Genomic DNA, 16,041 nt, shown 5'->3' on the forward strand with positions numbered 1-16,041 from the left:
CGATATGAAGACAGGTGGAGGAGCAGGCAGCTTTGAGGAAGTGGAGAGGCTACAGAAGGACTTCGACAGAGTCCTTGTGCAGGATTCCCTAAAGGTTAATTTGCAGGTTAACTCTCTGGTGAGGAAGGCCAATATGATGTTAGCATTCTTTTCAAGAGGACTAGAATATAAAAGCAAGGATGTAATGTTGAGAATTTACAAAGCACTGATAAGGTCTCACGGAGTATTGTGAGCAGTTTTGGGTTCCTTATTTTAGAAACGATGTGCTGAACGTGGAGAGGGTTTAAAAGAGGTTCACAAAAATGATTGAATGGCTTGTCATATGAAGATCGTTTGATAGTTATGGGCCTGTATTCAAAGGAATTCAGAAGAATGAGGGGTGACCTCATTGAAAGCTATTGAATGGTGAAAGGCCTTGACGGAGTGGATATGGAGAGGATGTTTCCTTTGGTGGGAGTGTCTGAGACCAGAGGACACAGCCTCAGAATAGAGGAGCATCCTTTGCGAACAAGGTGAGGAGGAATTTCTTCTATGGAATTTGAATCTATGGAACTTGTTGCCACAGACAGCTGTGGAGACCAAGTCTTTCTGTATATTTAAGGCAGATGTTGATAGATTCTTGATTGGTCAGGGCACGAAGGAATACGGGGTGAAGGCAGGAGATTGGGCTGAGAGGAGAAATGGATCAACCATGATAAAATGGTGAAGCAGACTCAATGGGCCAAATGGTCTTATTCTACTCCTATATCTTATGGTCTTATGAAATGTATTCTGCCTGGAGGTCTGTGATCTGAACCCAGAACTGAGATCTGTTCTGGGACCTGCTCTCTTGGTGATTTTTATAAATGACTTGGATGATGAAGTGGAAGGATGCATTTGCAAATTTGCATTGTGCAGGGGCATTGAGATCTTGGGGTCCACAGCTCTATAGACCGCACTTGGAGTATTGTTTACAGCTCTGGTTGCCTCATTAAAGGAAAGATTTGGAAGATTTAGAAAGGGTGCAGAGACTTGACAGAATGCTGTCTGTAGTGGACAGTATGTCCCATGAGGATAGGCTGAGAATATTAGGGCTTTGTGAAGAAGTCAAGAGGTGCATCCTTGATAGAGGTGTACAAGATGAAAAGGGGCATAGACTGAGTGGACAGCCAAAGATATAGTCCCAAGGAGAAAATGGATAATGCAAAGGAGGGAAATTTGTCCATGAATGTTCTCAGTCATCCAGATCATTGTGGATCAAGGCAATTGGACTTGTGTTGTCTAGAAGATGTTTCACCACTCACCTGAGGGGCATCTTCAGTTCTAATCCATTGTGGGTAGTTTTCCAGTTTATAAACTCTGTGAATTGTTTAAAAGGTATAGCAATTGCAAGGATTATTAGAGTCTTAGAGGTAGTAAGAGGGTCATTAATCTTATCTTTGCATGAATAGAGCTGTTGTGGAGATGCCAAGGTATTAGGACTGCATTGTAAGTAGCTGATAGGTGGTGTCAGACACCGCCCCCTCTCTTCAGGGATGGGTTTTCCAGAGTGACAAAGATAGCTTCTTTACCCCTCTTTCAAACCACCTGTCCTTCCTGTCCAAAATGTGCACAATGTTATCATCAAAGGAGAGACCCTTGTCCTCTAGGTGTAGATATACAGCAGAGTCCTGACCTGAGGTGTTAGCCCTCCTATGTGGTGGTACAATGCAGTCCTAACATCTCATCCTGGTGTCTCCACAATTCACACCTCTATTCATGCAAAGATAAGACTATTGACCCTCTCATTACCTCTATGACTCTTATCGACCCTCATGTGATTGCTGTGCCTTTAAACAACCCACAGAGTTTATAAACCGGAAAACTACGCACAATGGATCAGAACTACGAAGCCTCTTGGATGAGTGGCAAAACATCTTCTAATCAGCACAGCAAGTCCAGTCACCTTGATTTACTACTGCTTGATATACAAAGGACTGAAAATTTAAGATGATTGAAGGAAATTATAGGGGGTGTCAGAGGTAGGTTTTTTTACACAGAGAGTGGTGGGTGTGTGGAATGTGCTGCCAGTGGTGCTGGTGGAGACAGATACTTTAGGAATACTTAAACTCTTAGATAAGCACATGGATGAAAGAAGAATAGTGGGCTATATAGGAATGTGAGATTGATCTTGCAATAGGTTAGAAGCTCAGCGCAACATTGTGGCTAAAGTGCTTTTACTGTAATGTTCTATGTTCTATGCTCCAAAAGGTTGGCACAGCATTGTAGGCCAAAGGGCTTATACTAATTTCTATGCTCTATGTACCTACATTATATTTAGGCAGTAAAACTTTGGAATCTTCTGCCAGCATAACTGGGTTTATTTGCCTGTAAGGACCAGACTAAGTTATTGCATAGCATGATATTAACAACTTCTTGCCTCAAGATACTGAAAGTAAGATCTTGGAATTACAGGATATGCATGGAGTTCTTTGCATGCACAAATATATAAAACACTTAACTAGTTTAGTCACTTTGATGCAGTGACTTTGATCATATGGTTTTATTTAAAGTCTGTTTTACAGTTGCATGCTTTTTCACTTGTCAGCTTATTTGGGGCTTTTATTGATTTTTTTTTGTCAGCCTTTTTTTTTGAAGCTGTCAGCTTTTGTAGCTTCTCACTGCCCCATGTGTTACTTTTTGTCAGTTTCAGATCACTTCATGCTTCACTTCGACTGTCTATTGATGTAATTCTTGCTCTATCTGGCATTAATAGCGCACTTTTTTCATGAATGTTCATGCTCGGAATTTGTGAATGGAATAATTGCTCTTGAATGCAGCTAGGGTACATTAAAATACCTCAAAATTATTTCAATCAATTTTAAGATGAACTTCCACCTTGAAATTGAAATTGAATATCCATAAATGTACAAGGCAAGTTAAACCTGGGTGTATTTGTCCTCACAAGTTTCAAGACAAGTCTATATGTACTGTAATAGAATATGAGGTACAGAACAGTGTGGAGGGACAGAGGAACCTTCTCGTCCACATCAATAGATTGTTCAAAGTTGCCCCGCAAGTTGATAGACAATAGGTGCAGGAATAGGCCATTCAGCCCTTTGAGCCAGCACCACCATTCAATGTGACCATGGTTGAACATCCACAATCAGTACCCCGTTCCTGCTTTCTCCCCATATCCTTTGACTCCGGTATCTTTAAGAGCTCTATCTAACTCTTTTTTGAAAGCATCCAGAGAATTGGCCTCCACTGCCTTCTGAGGCAGAGCGTTCCACAGATCCACAACTCTCTGGGTGAAAAAGTTTTTCCTCAACTCCGTTCTAAATGGCCTACACCTTATTCTTAAACTGTGGCTTCTGGTTCTGGACTCCCCCAACATCGGGAACATGTTTCCTGCCTCTAGTGTGACCAATCCCTTAATAATCTTATATGTTTCAATCAGATCCCCTCTCATCCTTCTAAATTCCAGTGTATACAAGCCCAGTCGCTCCAATCTTTTAACATATGACAGCCCTGCCATCCCAGGAATTAACCTCGTGAACCTACACTGCACTCCCTCAATAGCAAGAATGTCCTTCCTCAAATTTGGAGACCAAAACTGAGCACAATACTCCAGGTGCGGTCTCACCAGGGTCTTGATAGAGTTGTTAAGAAGTTGTATAGTGCATTGGCCTTCATTAGTCAGGGGATTGAGTTCAAGAGATGCAAGAGGATGTTGCAGCTCTATAAAATTCTGCTTAGACCACTCTTTGAATACTGTGTTCAGTTAGTTCTGGTTGACTCATTATAGAAAGGGTGTGACAGCCTTAGAAAGTGTGCAGAGGAGATTTCTCAGGATGCTGCCTGGACTGCTGAGTATTTCTTATAAGCACAGGTTGGGAGAACTAGTGCTTTTCATTTTAGAACAAAGGAGGATGAGAGGAGAGGAGATAAAGTTGTACGATGATAAAGGACATCGATTCAGTGGAGAGCCACACCTTCTTCTCAGGGTGGAACTGACTAATACATGATGCATAATTTTAAAGTGACTGGAGGAAAGTGTGGAGAGATGACAGAGTTAAGTTTTTTGCACAGAACAGTGAGTGCATAGAATGCCCTGCCTGGGGCGATGGCGGAGGTGGATACATTAGGGACATTTTAGAAACTATCAGGCACATGGATGATAGAAAAACAGAGGACTATGTAGGAGCAGAGGGTTGGATTGATCTTAAAATAGATTAAGAGATCAGCACAACACTGTGGACAAAAGCACCTGTTCTGTGTGCCATATCCTAGATTGTGTAAAAACCTTTTTTTTGCATGATTTTGTTAAAGGAATTATCCTTCAGGAAAAAAAGAGATATATATTATTATTATATATATTGTATCACTCCTGATGAAGGGTTTCGGCCCGAAACATCGTCACTACCTCCTCCCATAGATGCTGTCTGGCCTGCTGAGTTCAGCCAGCATTTTGCGTTTTTAGATAAATATTATTCCTGTTTTAGCAATAAAAGTAACCAACAGTAGCTGATGTACGTCAATTATCAAATTTACAGGCTCCATTAGAACCCAGATTATTAACAGGATCTGGACTTACTCAGGAGAAATGCTGAATTTAAGTTAATGTGTGTTGAAGCCCATTGAACCTGGCACTTTTGATTAGATATAACTTCTGGTTCATTTTATATTTCTTGTAAAACAGCAGGTTACTTATTTGTAGTGGAAGTATTGAAACCTGCTATGTTCATCCTTCGCCAGATTATGTACGGTAACTTTATAAGTTCAGAGATTCTTCTTGCCGTGCTGACTTTAAATCTGCAATGTGTCTGACTTTTGCATTGCCCTTAAACCTATAGTGTTTGTATCTTCTAGGACTTTTTAAATCCCTCTGGAGCCTCTATCTCCCTTGCTGCCTTCAAACCAAAGAGATTCATTACCTTCAGCTCCTTTTTAAAAAAAATATATCAACTTTTCTTCAAAATGTCCCACAGCTTGACATAAATATGTTCTCCATTCTGGAATAGTCACATCGGCGGCATTGCATACAGTTCTGGTCTCCGCACTACAGGAAAGATGTTGATGCTTTGGAGAGGGTGCAGAAGAGGTTTATCAGGATGCTGCCTAGACTCAAGGGCATGAGCTATAACGAGAGGTCAGACAAACAGGCTGTTTTCCCTGGAGCGGTGGAGGCAGAGGGGAGATCTGATAGAGGCATAGATAGAGCAGACAGACAGTATCCTTATCCCAGAAATGTCTAAGACTAGAGGGCATGCATTTAAGATTAGAGGGAATAATTAGTTTTTTACACAGGGAGTTGGTGGGGGGGGGGGGGGGGGCGGTCTGGAATGTGCTGCCCGGGGTGGCAGATGATTCGGGATAGGGACGTCTAAGAGGTGTTCAGGTAGGCACATGAATGTGAGGAAAATGGAAGGATAAGAACAGTAATCCATTATCTCCACCACAACTTTATTATTTCCCTTTCAGTCACCTTACATACAGCTTAGCGTCACCTTATAAACAGATAATTAATCTATGTATATAAGATATCTTATGTATTTATATTTTTATTGTATTTTTATTATCATTATTATGTTGCATTCTTTCTTTATTAAGGTATGGCACAGAGTAGGCCCTTCTGGTCCCTCGAGCAATGCTGCCCAGAAACCCCCATTTTAATCCCAACCTAATCACAGGACAATTTACAATGACCATTTAATCTTCTAACTGGCACATATTTGGACTGTGGGAAGAAACCAGAACACCCAGAGGAAACTCATGCAGTCACAGTGAGAACATACAAACTCCTTACAACCAGGGGCAGAAATCGAACCTGGGTCATCCTGTAAATGATGTACTAACCATTTAACTTCTGTGTTTTTTTTTGTGCTACATCAGATCCAAAGTAACAATTATTTTGTTCTTCTTACACTTGTGTACTTATGTTAATTAAACAATCTTGAATCTCGAATTGTGCTAGCATAAGAGATCAGTTTAGTTGGCCACTTCATTACAATTTATTTTGTTCAGCACAGCACTGTGTGCTGAAAGGCCTGTACTGTGCTGTAGTGTTCTATGCTCATCATCATACTGTGAACGGGTACACCAGGGTCTGAGATCACTCTGTGTCCAGGAGTTGAGGCCAGAAGATCAAACCTGTGATCGGCAATTCCCGGGGTGAAGTCTGAACTCAGATGCTCAGTGTCTGTAAGTCCGAGAATCCGGCCAGGGCCGAGGACCGGATGCCTGAAGGTTGCCTCTTCTGGGTCTAAAGGCCCGTTTGTGTGTGTGAGTGGGTGGATGGAAAAGTAGGAAAGGGGCTTCTTTTGCTGTCATTGTCCTGTGTTATGTTGTTGTTGTTGTTGTTGTTGTTGCTTGCATTGAGTGTGCTTGTTATTAATGGAATTGACATATCTCACTGAATGTTTCGATGTACATTTGATAAATGAATGAATCTGATTCTGATCACCACAGTGTGACATGGTAGTGTAGCAGTTAGTGTAATGCTACTAAAGCACCAGCGCCCTGGGTTCGATTCTGCTGTTATCTGTAAGAAGTTGGTACATTCTTCCTGTGACTGAGTGGGTTTCATCCAGCTGCTCCAGTTTCCTCCCACATTCCCAAGCCGTACAGGTTAGTCGGTTAATTGGTCACCTGTGCGTAGTTGGGCGGCATGGGCTCAGTGGATTGAAAGGGTCTGTCACCGTGATATATCTCTACAAAGAAAATTTTAAAAATAAAACTTTTTTAGTACAGCAAGTCACGTCTATGGCACTATGACCTCCAGCAATAATTGCTGATAATCTTTTTTGGAACTGGTCACAATTTAATGCAAAGATCAAACTTCAATGCATTTTTATCTCTCTGATTTGCAGTTATTATCCACTTCATTAGATTGCGTTGTTTTTTCTATGCAAACAATAATCTGCTGAAAATAACCATGTACTAAATTAAAGCAATTGAGAGAAAAGTAATGTTCATTAATTCTTCTCATCATAGTTTAGTTTCTAAATCATAATATGGTTTTAAATTTGCATTCTGTCAATTTGGAAGAACATCATTATTTTCAGGGGCATTATGGGCATTACCAGCTTTAGTTTGGTCATTTTGTTTGTTCTTAATAAGAGTAAAAGCATTGCTGAAGATCATAATGGTTGTAATGGTTGAATAAAATAACATTAGCAACTCTGCTCAATTTGGAGAGGAGTGACACTGGACAACAAAGATTGTGCTTCCTGGATACCTTAGGGTGCATCTTATGGATTTTGGACTGCTCATCATGAAAATCATCATGAAATTTCCCTACGCACACCAATCTTTTTAAAAGTCACCTATATTTGTTATTCCAATTCATAATTCAGGTCAGAATAACTGATGCCAAAATTAAAGAAGACATTTTTGTTGGTTCACAGATCAAACATGTCATCAATGACAGGCAATTCGAAGAATTTCTAGTGGGACCAGAGAAAAATCACACGGAAGGCATTCAAGAATGTTGTTGTAAATTTTCTTGGCAACTACAAAGCACCAAGCCACATGCAGCTTGTTGACAACATGCTTCAAACATACAAAACCATCAAATGCAACGTGTCATTAAAGATTCATTTTCTGCATCCCCTTTTCTCGCCAGCAAATCTTGGAACTGTCAGTGACGAGCATGGTGAAAGGTTTTACCAAGACGTTACAGTCACAGTGAAAGGTTATCAGGGCAATTGGAATCCATCACTGCTGTCTGATTATTGTTGGGCACTTAAGCAAGAAGCCTCAGACACTGAATACAAATAAAAACCATCAACAAAACATTTTTTGCTTCGTTGAACTTTTGCAAAGCATCAGCACCATTAGGCAATTAAACACGTTATATTCAAAAACATTTAGTATCTTGTTTCTCCAAATTCCTAGGTGATACAAGTAGTCTGAAATTATATTTGTATTCAGCTTCAAGTGGTCTATCGAAATCAAAAATAATTTCTGTGGAGGCAACACTTTTGAAAAAAAATGGTTGTCCAGTGTTATTGGGTAATTCCTAAAAATAGATTTAGATCTGTTTTATGATAGCCGCATGTACTGAGGTTCAGTTAAAAACTTTTCTTGCACACTTTTCATGCAGATCAATTCATTACACAGTGCAATGAGATAGAACAAGGTAAAAATAACAATGCGGAATGAAGTGTAACAGTTACAGAGACAATGCAGAGCAGATAAACAATAGCTAGAAGCTCATAATGACGTAAATTGTTCAAAGGTTCGTTTATTATCAAGGTGTATGACTCTGACATTCTTCCTCTCCAGATAGCCATGAAACCAAGAAAGAAAAGAAAGCAGCGAGATCATCGACCCCCAAATCCCTCCTCCCCAAACAAAAAAACAAACAAAAATGGAACAGTCTTATCGACCCCCAAATCCCTCCTCCCCAAACAAAAAAACAAACAAAAATGGAACAGGCTTATCGACCCCCAAATCCCTCCTCCCCACACAAAAAAACAAACAAAAATGGAACAGTCTTATCGACCCCCAAATCCCTCCTCCCCACACAAAAAAACAACCTAAAATGGAACAGTCTTATCGACCCCCAAATCCCTCCTCCCCACACAAAAAAACAAACAAAAATGGAACAGTCTTATCGACCCCCAAATCCCTCCTCCCCAAACAAAAAAAACAAACAAAAATGGAACAGTCTTATCGACCCCCAAATCCCTCCTCCCCAAACAAAAAAACAAACAAAAATGGAACAGTCTTATCGACCCCCAAATCCCTCCTCCCCAAACAAAAAAACGAGGAAGATCGGATAGAAAACACAGAATACAAAAATACCATAAGACTGAACAAAGTCTACAGTCCAAGTCCACATCCGAAAAAGAGAAAACCTGAGCAACATTCTCCCTCTTCAGAGCAGAGCAATCTCACCAGCCATAAAAAGAGAGGTCAAGATTGTCGAGAGTCAAGCTTATCACATTAGGGAACTATTTGATATTCTCAATTAGGATACAAGATAAACAATAAATAAATAAATAATAAACAATAAACATTGTTTATTGTCATTTTTCAGCTCCTCTCTCTTTTTCTTTCTTCCATAGCCTTCCGTCTCTTTCACCAATCAACTTCCCAGCAATTTACTTCATTCTGCCCCCTCCAGATTTCACCTGTCACCTGGTGTTTCTCTTTTCTCTTCCCCCATCTTTTAAATCTACTCCTCAGCATTTTTTCTCCAGTCCTGCTCAAAGGTTTTGGCCTGAAATGTCGACTATACTTTTTTCCATAGATGCTGCCTGGCCTCCTGAGTTCCTCCAGCATTTTATGTGTGTTGCTCAGATTTTTAGCATCTGCAGATTTTCTCTTGTTTGTAAAGAAATTTCTCTGCACCTGTTTTAAATAGATGCCCATCTTGTCCTCTTGTCCTAAACTACCCCCTCCCACCATGGGAAACATCCTTTCCACATTTACTCTATCTAGGCCTTTCAACACTCAAAAAATTTCAAAGAGATTCCCACCCACCACCATCTTTCTAAATTCCAGTGAGTGCAGGCCCAGAATCATCAAACGTTCCCCATACGATAACCCTTTCACTCCTGGAATCATCCTTGTGAACCTCGTCTGAACCCTCTCCAATGCCAACACACCTTTTCTTCAGATAGGGAGCCCAAAACAAGTAGCTGGTGTGCACCTGGTTAACAGACTTGAGCGGAGCACCAACACAGAGCTGTATACAGGAAGGGCCAGAGCCGCCTCTACTTCCTGAGGAGACTGAGGTCCTTTGGAGTATGCAGGCCTCTCCTTCACATGTTCTAACACTCTGTTGCTGCCGGTACAATCCTCTATGTAGTGGAGTGCTGGGCAATGGTATCAACTCCAGTGACACCAACAGGCTCAGTAAACTGATTAGAAAGGCTGGCTCTGTTACAGGAATCAAACTAGACACACTGGAGGCTGTGGTAGAACAAAGGACCCTACGGAAAATCCTGAAAATTCTGGAAAATGTTTCTCACTCTCTGCTTGCCTCCTTGGCTGAACAGAGGAGCAGTTTCAGTAATAGGCTAAGACAACTGCACTGCTCCAAAGAGGACATTCTTACCTTCAGCCATTAGGCTCTATAATGAGTCAACCTATAGCTGGGAAAGTGATGACACCATCCTGTTAAACTGTTTGAGGTAGCTTATTTTTTATTATTTCTTTCTTTTCTTCTAATATTTGTGTAGATGTGCACCTGTAATGCTACTATGACACTGTAATATCCTTTGGGATCAATATCTATCTTTCTATACTTTTTATTTCTTTCAATACGGTACACAATATTCAAAGTGAGGCTTCACCAGTGCCTTATAAAGCCTCAGCATCACATCCTTGGTCTTGAAATGAATGCTAACATTGCATTTGCCATCTTCACCACTGACTCAACCTGTAAATTAAGCTTTAAGGTGTTCTACCCAAGGACTCCTAAGTCCTTCTGTATCTCAGATTTTTGAATTTTCTTCCTGTTCAGAAAATAGTCTGCACATTTATTTCTTCTACCAAAGTGCATAACCATGCATTTTACAACATCGTATTTCATTTGCCACTTTCTTGCCCATTCTCCTCATCTGTCTAAGCCCTTCTGCAGCTTTCCTGTTTCCTCAATACTACCTGCCCCTCCACCAATTTTCATATCCTCTGCAAACTTGGCAACAAAGTCATCTATTCCATCATCTAAATCATTTATATACAGCATAAAAAGAAGTGGTCCCAACACCAACCCTGTGGAACAACACTAGTCACCGGCAGCCAACAGGAAAAGGATCCTTTTATTCCCATTTGCTGCCTCCTACCAATCAGCCAATGCTCTAACCATGCCGGGAACTTTCCTGCTGTACCATGGGCTCTTAACTTGGTGAGCACCCTCATGTGTAGCGCCTTGTCAAAGGCCCTCTGAAAATCCAAATATCCCCTTCATCTAGCCTATTTGTAATCTCCTCAAAAATCTCCAAACAAATTCATCAGGCAAGACTTTCCCTTAAGGAAACCATGCTGACTTTGTCACCAAGTACTCCATAACTTCATTCTTAACAATTGACTCCAATATCTTCCTAACCACTGAGGTCAGGCCAACTGGTCTATAATTTCCTTTCTGCTGCCTCCCATCTTTCTTAAAGATTATAATGACATTTGCAATTTTCCAGTCGTCTGGCACCATGCCAGAATCCTGTGATTTTTTTTGAAAAATCATTACTAATGCCTCCACAATCTTTACTGCTCTCTCTTTCAGAAGCCTAGGGTGCTGTCAATCTAGTCCGGGTGACTTGTGTACCTTTAGGTTTTTCAACTTTTTGAGCACCTTCTCCCTTGTAATAGTATCTGCACCCACTTCTCTTCTCTCACACCTTTCAACATCTGTCACACTGCTAATGTCTTTCACAATGAAGCCTGATACAATACTTACTTAGTTCACCTGCCATCTCCTTTTCCCCCATTGTTATTTCTGTGGCCTCATTTTCTAATAGTCTTATATCCACTCTCATCTCTCTTTTATTTTTTTTACATACTCGATAAAAGCTTTTGCTATTCACTTTGATATTATTTGCTATCTTGCTTTCATATTTCATCTTTTCCCTCCTAATGACTTTTTTAATTGCTCTCTATAGCTTTTTAAAAGCTTCCCAATCCTCCATCTCCCAGCTAATTTTTGCTTTGTTATATGCCCTCTCTTTTGCATTTACATTTGCTTTGACTTCCCTTGTCAGCCATGGTTGTACCATTTTACCATTTGAGTATTTATTTGTTTTTGGAATACATCTATCCTGCACCTTCCTCATTTTTCCAAGAAACTCAAGCCATTGCTGCTCTGCTGTCATCCCTGCCAGCATCTCCTTCCAATTTGCTTTGGCCAACTCCTCTCTCATACCACTGAAATACTGCATCATCAGACTTTACTTCCCCCTATCAAATTTCAAGTTGAATTCAATCATATTGTGATCACTGCCTCCTAAGGGTTCCTTCATCTTAAACTCCATAGACACCTCCAGTTCATTATGTAACACCCTAGTAGACTCAATAACAAAATACTCTAAAAAGTCATCTCATAGGCATTCAACAAACTGACTCTCTTGGGATCAATTACTAACCTGCATGTTAAATCTCCCATGACCATCATAACATTATGCTTTTAACACACTTTTTCTATTTCCCGTTGTAATCTGTGGTCCACATCCTAGCTACTGTTTGGAGGCCTGTATGTAACTGCCATCAGGGTCCTTTTACCCTTGCAGTTTCTTAACTCAGTCCACAAGGATTCAACATCTTCTGATCCTATGTCACATCTCTCTACTGATTTGATGCCTTTCTTTACTAGCAGAGCCATGCTACCCCCTCTGCCTACCTTTCTATCGCTCCGACACTCAGCTCCAATTACAATCACCCTTCAGCCACGATTCAGTGATGGCCACAACATCATACCTCACAATCTGTAAAAGTGGAATAAGATCATTCACCTTATTTTTTACACTCCGTGCATTGAGATATAACACTTTGAGTACTGTACCTTACCTTTTTTGATTCTGCATCCCTAATGCACTGATACTCACCCTGCTGGCTGCAATTGTGTCCTATCATCTGCTTGCCCTTCCTGACAGTCTGCATGCTATCTTTGCATTTTTACCATTTGTCCTATCCTGAGTCCCTTCACTCCAGTTCTCACCCCCCTGACAAATTAGATTAAACCCTCCCCAGCAGCTCGAATAAACCTGCCCACAAGAATATTGTTCCCCCTTGGGTTCAGGTGCAACCTGTCACTTTTGAACAGGTCATATCTCCCCCAGAAGAGATCCGAATGATCCAAGAACCTAAAGCCCTGCTCCCTGCACCAGCTTCTCGGCCACACATTTATTTGCCAACTTGATGCACCATCAATAACTCACTCTGAGACGTAAAGGCAAGATATCGGCTTTTATTGACTGGAAGAAGGAACAAGCAGTGCTTGACCACCATACTACATCCTGGAGACTGAGAGGCCGGGCTCAGGCCTCAATCGCCTTTATACAGGGGTCTGTAGGAGGAGCCACAGGAGCAGTCAGCAGGGGGCGTGTCCAGACAGGTATATGTAGTTCACCACATTACTTATCCTGTTTCTCCTCTCATTGGTGCATGGCATAGGTAGCAATCCAGAAATTACTACCCTGCGGGTCCTGCCTCTCAGCTTTCTGCCTAGCTCTCTAAATTCTCAGATGGGCATGTGCAGCCCTTCCCCCGAAGTCAATGACCAACACTTTGCTGACATTGAGGTAAATGTTGTCATGACAACATGCCACTAAGCTCTCTGCCTCCTTCCTGCTCTCTAACACTTCATTATTTCAAAGTACATTTATTAGCAAAGTCTGTATTCTATATACAAGCTTGAGATTCAGTCTCCTTACAGGCAACTACAAAGAAAGTAATCCAAACTAATTCATTAATAAAAAAGACTGGCAAACACCCAATGTGCAGAGGAGGGAAAAATCTGCAATTAATAAAGGTAAGCAAATAGCTTTCAGAGCTGCAGCTTTATGAAAGACACAAAGCCAGGCATCTCTGCAGCTCAAGAAGGCACAGCCTCAGTTCACTGCAGAGCTGGGTGAACATCACGGAACAGCAAGCAGAACCAGGCAGAGTCGGCCCATCCCTCGCCTCCAGTCCCGATACCCTGACCTTTTCAATCTGACCTTGTGCTTTAATCATCCCAACATCAGGTCGTTCCTTATTGTCAGACAGCTGCGGGGCCTGGACCCCACTGTCGTGATTCAGCCCATACCGGACCCCTTTCCATTCTGAGATACAGATGACTTATTGGCAGTGTAGAAAGAGTTTGATCAGAATCTGGTGAGTACGACAGATGGTGGGAATGAAATGTTAATGTTGTCTTGAGAACTTTTTCTTCACTTCTGTGCTGATCTGGGACAGAATTTGCTGAAGGAACTCAGCAGGTCAGGTCAGATCTGTGGAGAGCCAGATCTACAGATGCTGCCTGACCTGCTGAGTTCCTCCAGCATTTTATGTATGCCCCCTTGCCCATTCATTCCTCCGTACTAATCTCCCACCTGGCACTTATCCCTGCAAGTGGCCAATGTGTTGCAGCTGTCCATTCACCTTCTCCTTCACTTCCAATCAGAGCTATGGATGCAACCTCCTCTGCACAGGTGAGACCCATCATCAATTGGGGGACTGCTTCGGCTAACCCTTTCCCTCCATCTGCCAAAAGTGGAACTTCCCAGTAGTCAGATAGTTTAATTCCAATTCCATTCCTGTTCCAACATGTTGCTCCATGGCCACTTCTTGTGGCACGATGAGGCCACCCTCAGGAGGGAAGAGCAGCACCTTATATTCCATCTGCTTAGCCCCCAACTTGATGCCATGAATATTGATTTTCCCTTCCGGTAAAAATATTCCTCTCTTCTTCTTCTATTCCCCACTATGGCCTCTTACCTCTTCTCACCTTCCCCTGGTACTCCTCCTCCTTCCCTTTCTTCTATCAAATTCTTTCATCGCCAGCTTTTTTACCTTTCCAAACTATCTGGCTTCACCTACCACTTTCTAGCTAGCCTCCTTCCCCTCCCTCCATCTTTTTATTCTGGTGAATCCCCCTCTTCTTTTCCAGTCCTGATGATGAAGGGTCTTGGCCCAGAATGTCGACTGTTTATTCATTTCCATTGATGTTGCCTAACCTGCTGTGTTCCTCCAGCACTTTTCGTGTGTTGCTCTGGACTTCCAGCATCTGCAGAACCTCTTGTATTTCAGAATTTGCTTCTCTCTTTGTCCCAGATGACGAAGGACTACAGGATTCACCTTTTATCTGCCTAATTATTTCAGTAAGTGCAAGAATGGCCACAGCACCTGTATTGATGTTACTAGGTGTGTGACCAACACTAAAGAAATGTCAACTATGTTGAGGTAAATTACATTGCAAGTGAATAGGCCAATCTCACAACTGGGCAATAATTGGCGTGCAATTAATTACCAGCACAATCTAACCCAGGGAAAGCCTCTTCTGTTTGTGATTATCCTGAAAAGGCAAGCACACCTGGGTTTTGTTTCCACCCTTTAATATCATCTTCAGCTATGCAAAATGAAAGTTCTCTTGGGCTGTGGTGTCAGAATTAAAAATGACATGAAACCAGCTCTACTATTCTATAGAATTAATCAGTATGCCCACAAGAAAATTAATCTCAGGGTTGTATATGGTGTCAAATATGCACTTTGATCCTAAATTTATTTGAACTTTGTGGCTGGCGTCATAATCGGCCTACCCTGCGTGGACGCAGCAGTTATTAGGCAGTTGCAATCCCCTTTGCTTGTTAGTGTTCAAAGCTCTCCTCAGGTAAACGAAATGCACACTTCTCAGAAAGCATTTCCTACTGTTCAAAATGGCGCCATGTTGAAATGTCCACCAAAATCATGCCTCAGACTCAGTTGTCTTTTATAGGTTTTTAAGGATGGTTTAGGAGGGTAGGGCGTGGGAAGTTCAGGGTAGGAAAGAGGCCAGTTTTCCTGTTGCTGTCATGTTTCATTGTTGTTGTTTTGCTGAACGTTGTGAGCAAGCTATGTTGGGGTGGTAACGTGTGGCGACCTTTATGCATCAGCGCATCCTCAGTTTGTCTTAGTGGTTGACACAAATGACACATTTCTCTGCATCTTTTGATGTGCATGTGATAAGTAAATCTGAATCTGTTTGGAGGACTTATTGTGCCTACAATTGGACAACAGTGACTTAAATTTTTAATTATATTAATTAAACAGTGTGGAACAGGCTCTTTCAGCCATTCAACCTGCACCACCCAGCAAATCCCGATTTAACCCTTGCCTAATCAGAGGACAATTTACAATGACCAAAGGGGGAGGAAATTGGAGCACATAGAGGAAACACATGCATTCCACAGGGAGGATCGACAGAGAGGCCTTACAGAGGATGCTGGGACTGAACTCTGAACTCTCATGCCCTGAGCTGTAACAGTGTCACACTAACCTCTATGGATTTCCTTATGAAATAACAGCAAAGCATTACGGACGACAGAAACCGAAATTAAACAAAAAACAGGAGATGTTGTAAATACTGTAAGGACAGTGTCTACAAGTCAGAAATAGTAC

Source organism: Hypanus sabinus, chromosome 5 (genome assembly GCF_030144855.1).
Source record: "Hypanus sabinus isolate sHypSab1 chromosome 5, sHypSab1.hap1, whole genome shotgun sequence".
Classification (NCBI taxonomy): Eukaryota; Metazoa; Chordata; class Chondrichthyes; order Myliobatiformes; family Dasyatidae; genus Hypanus; species Hypanus sabinus.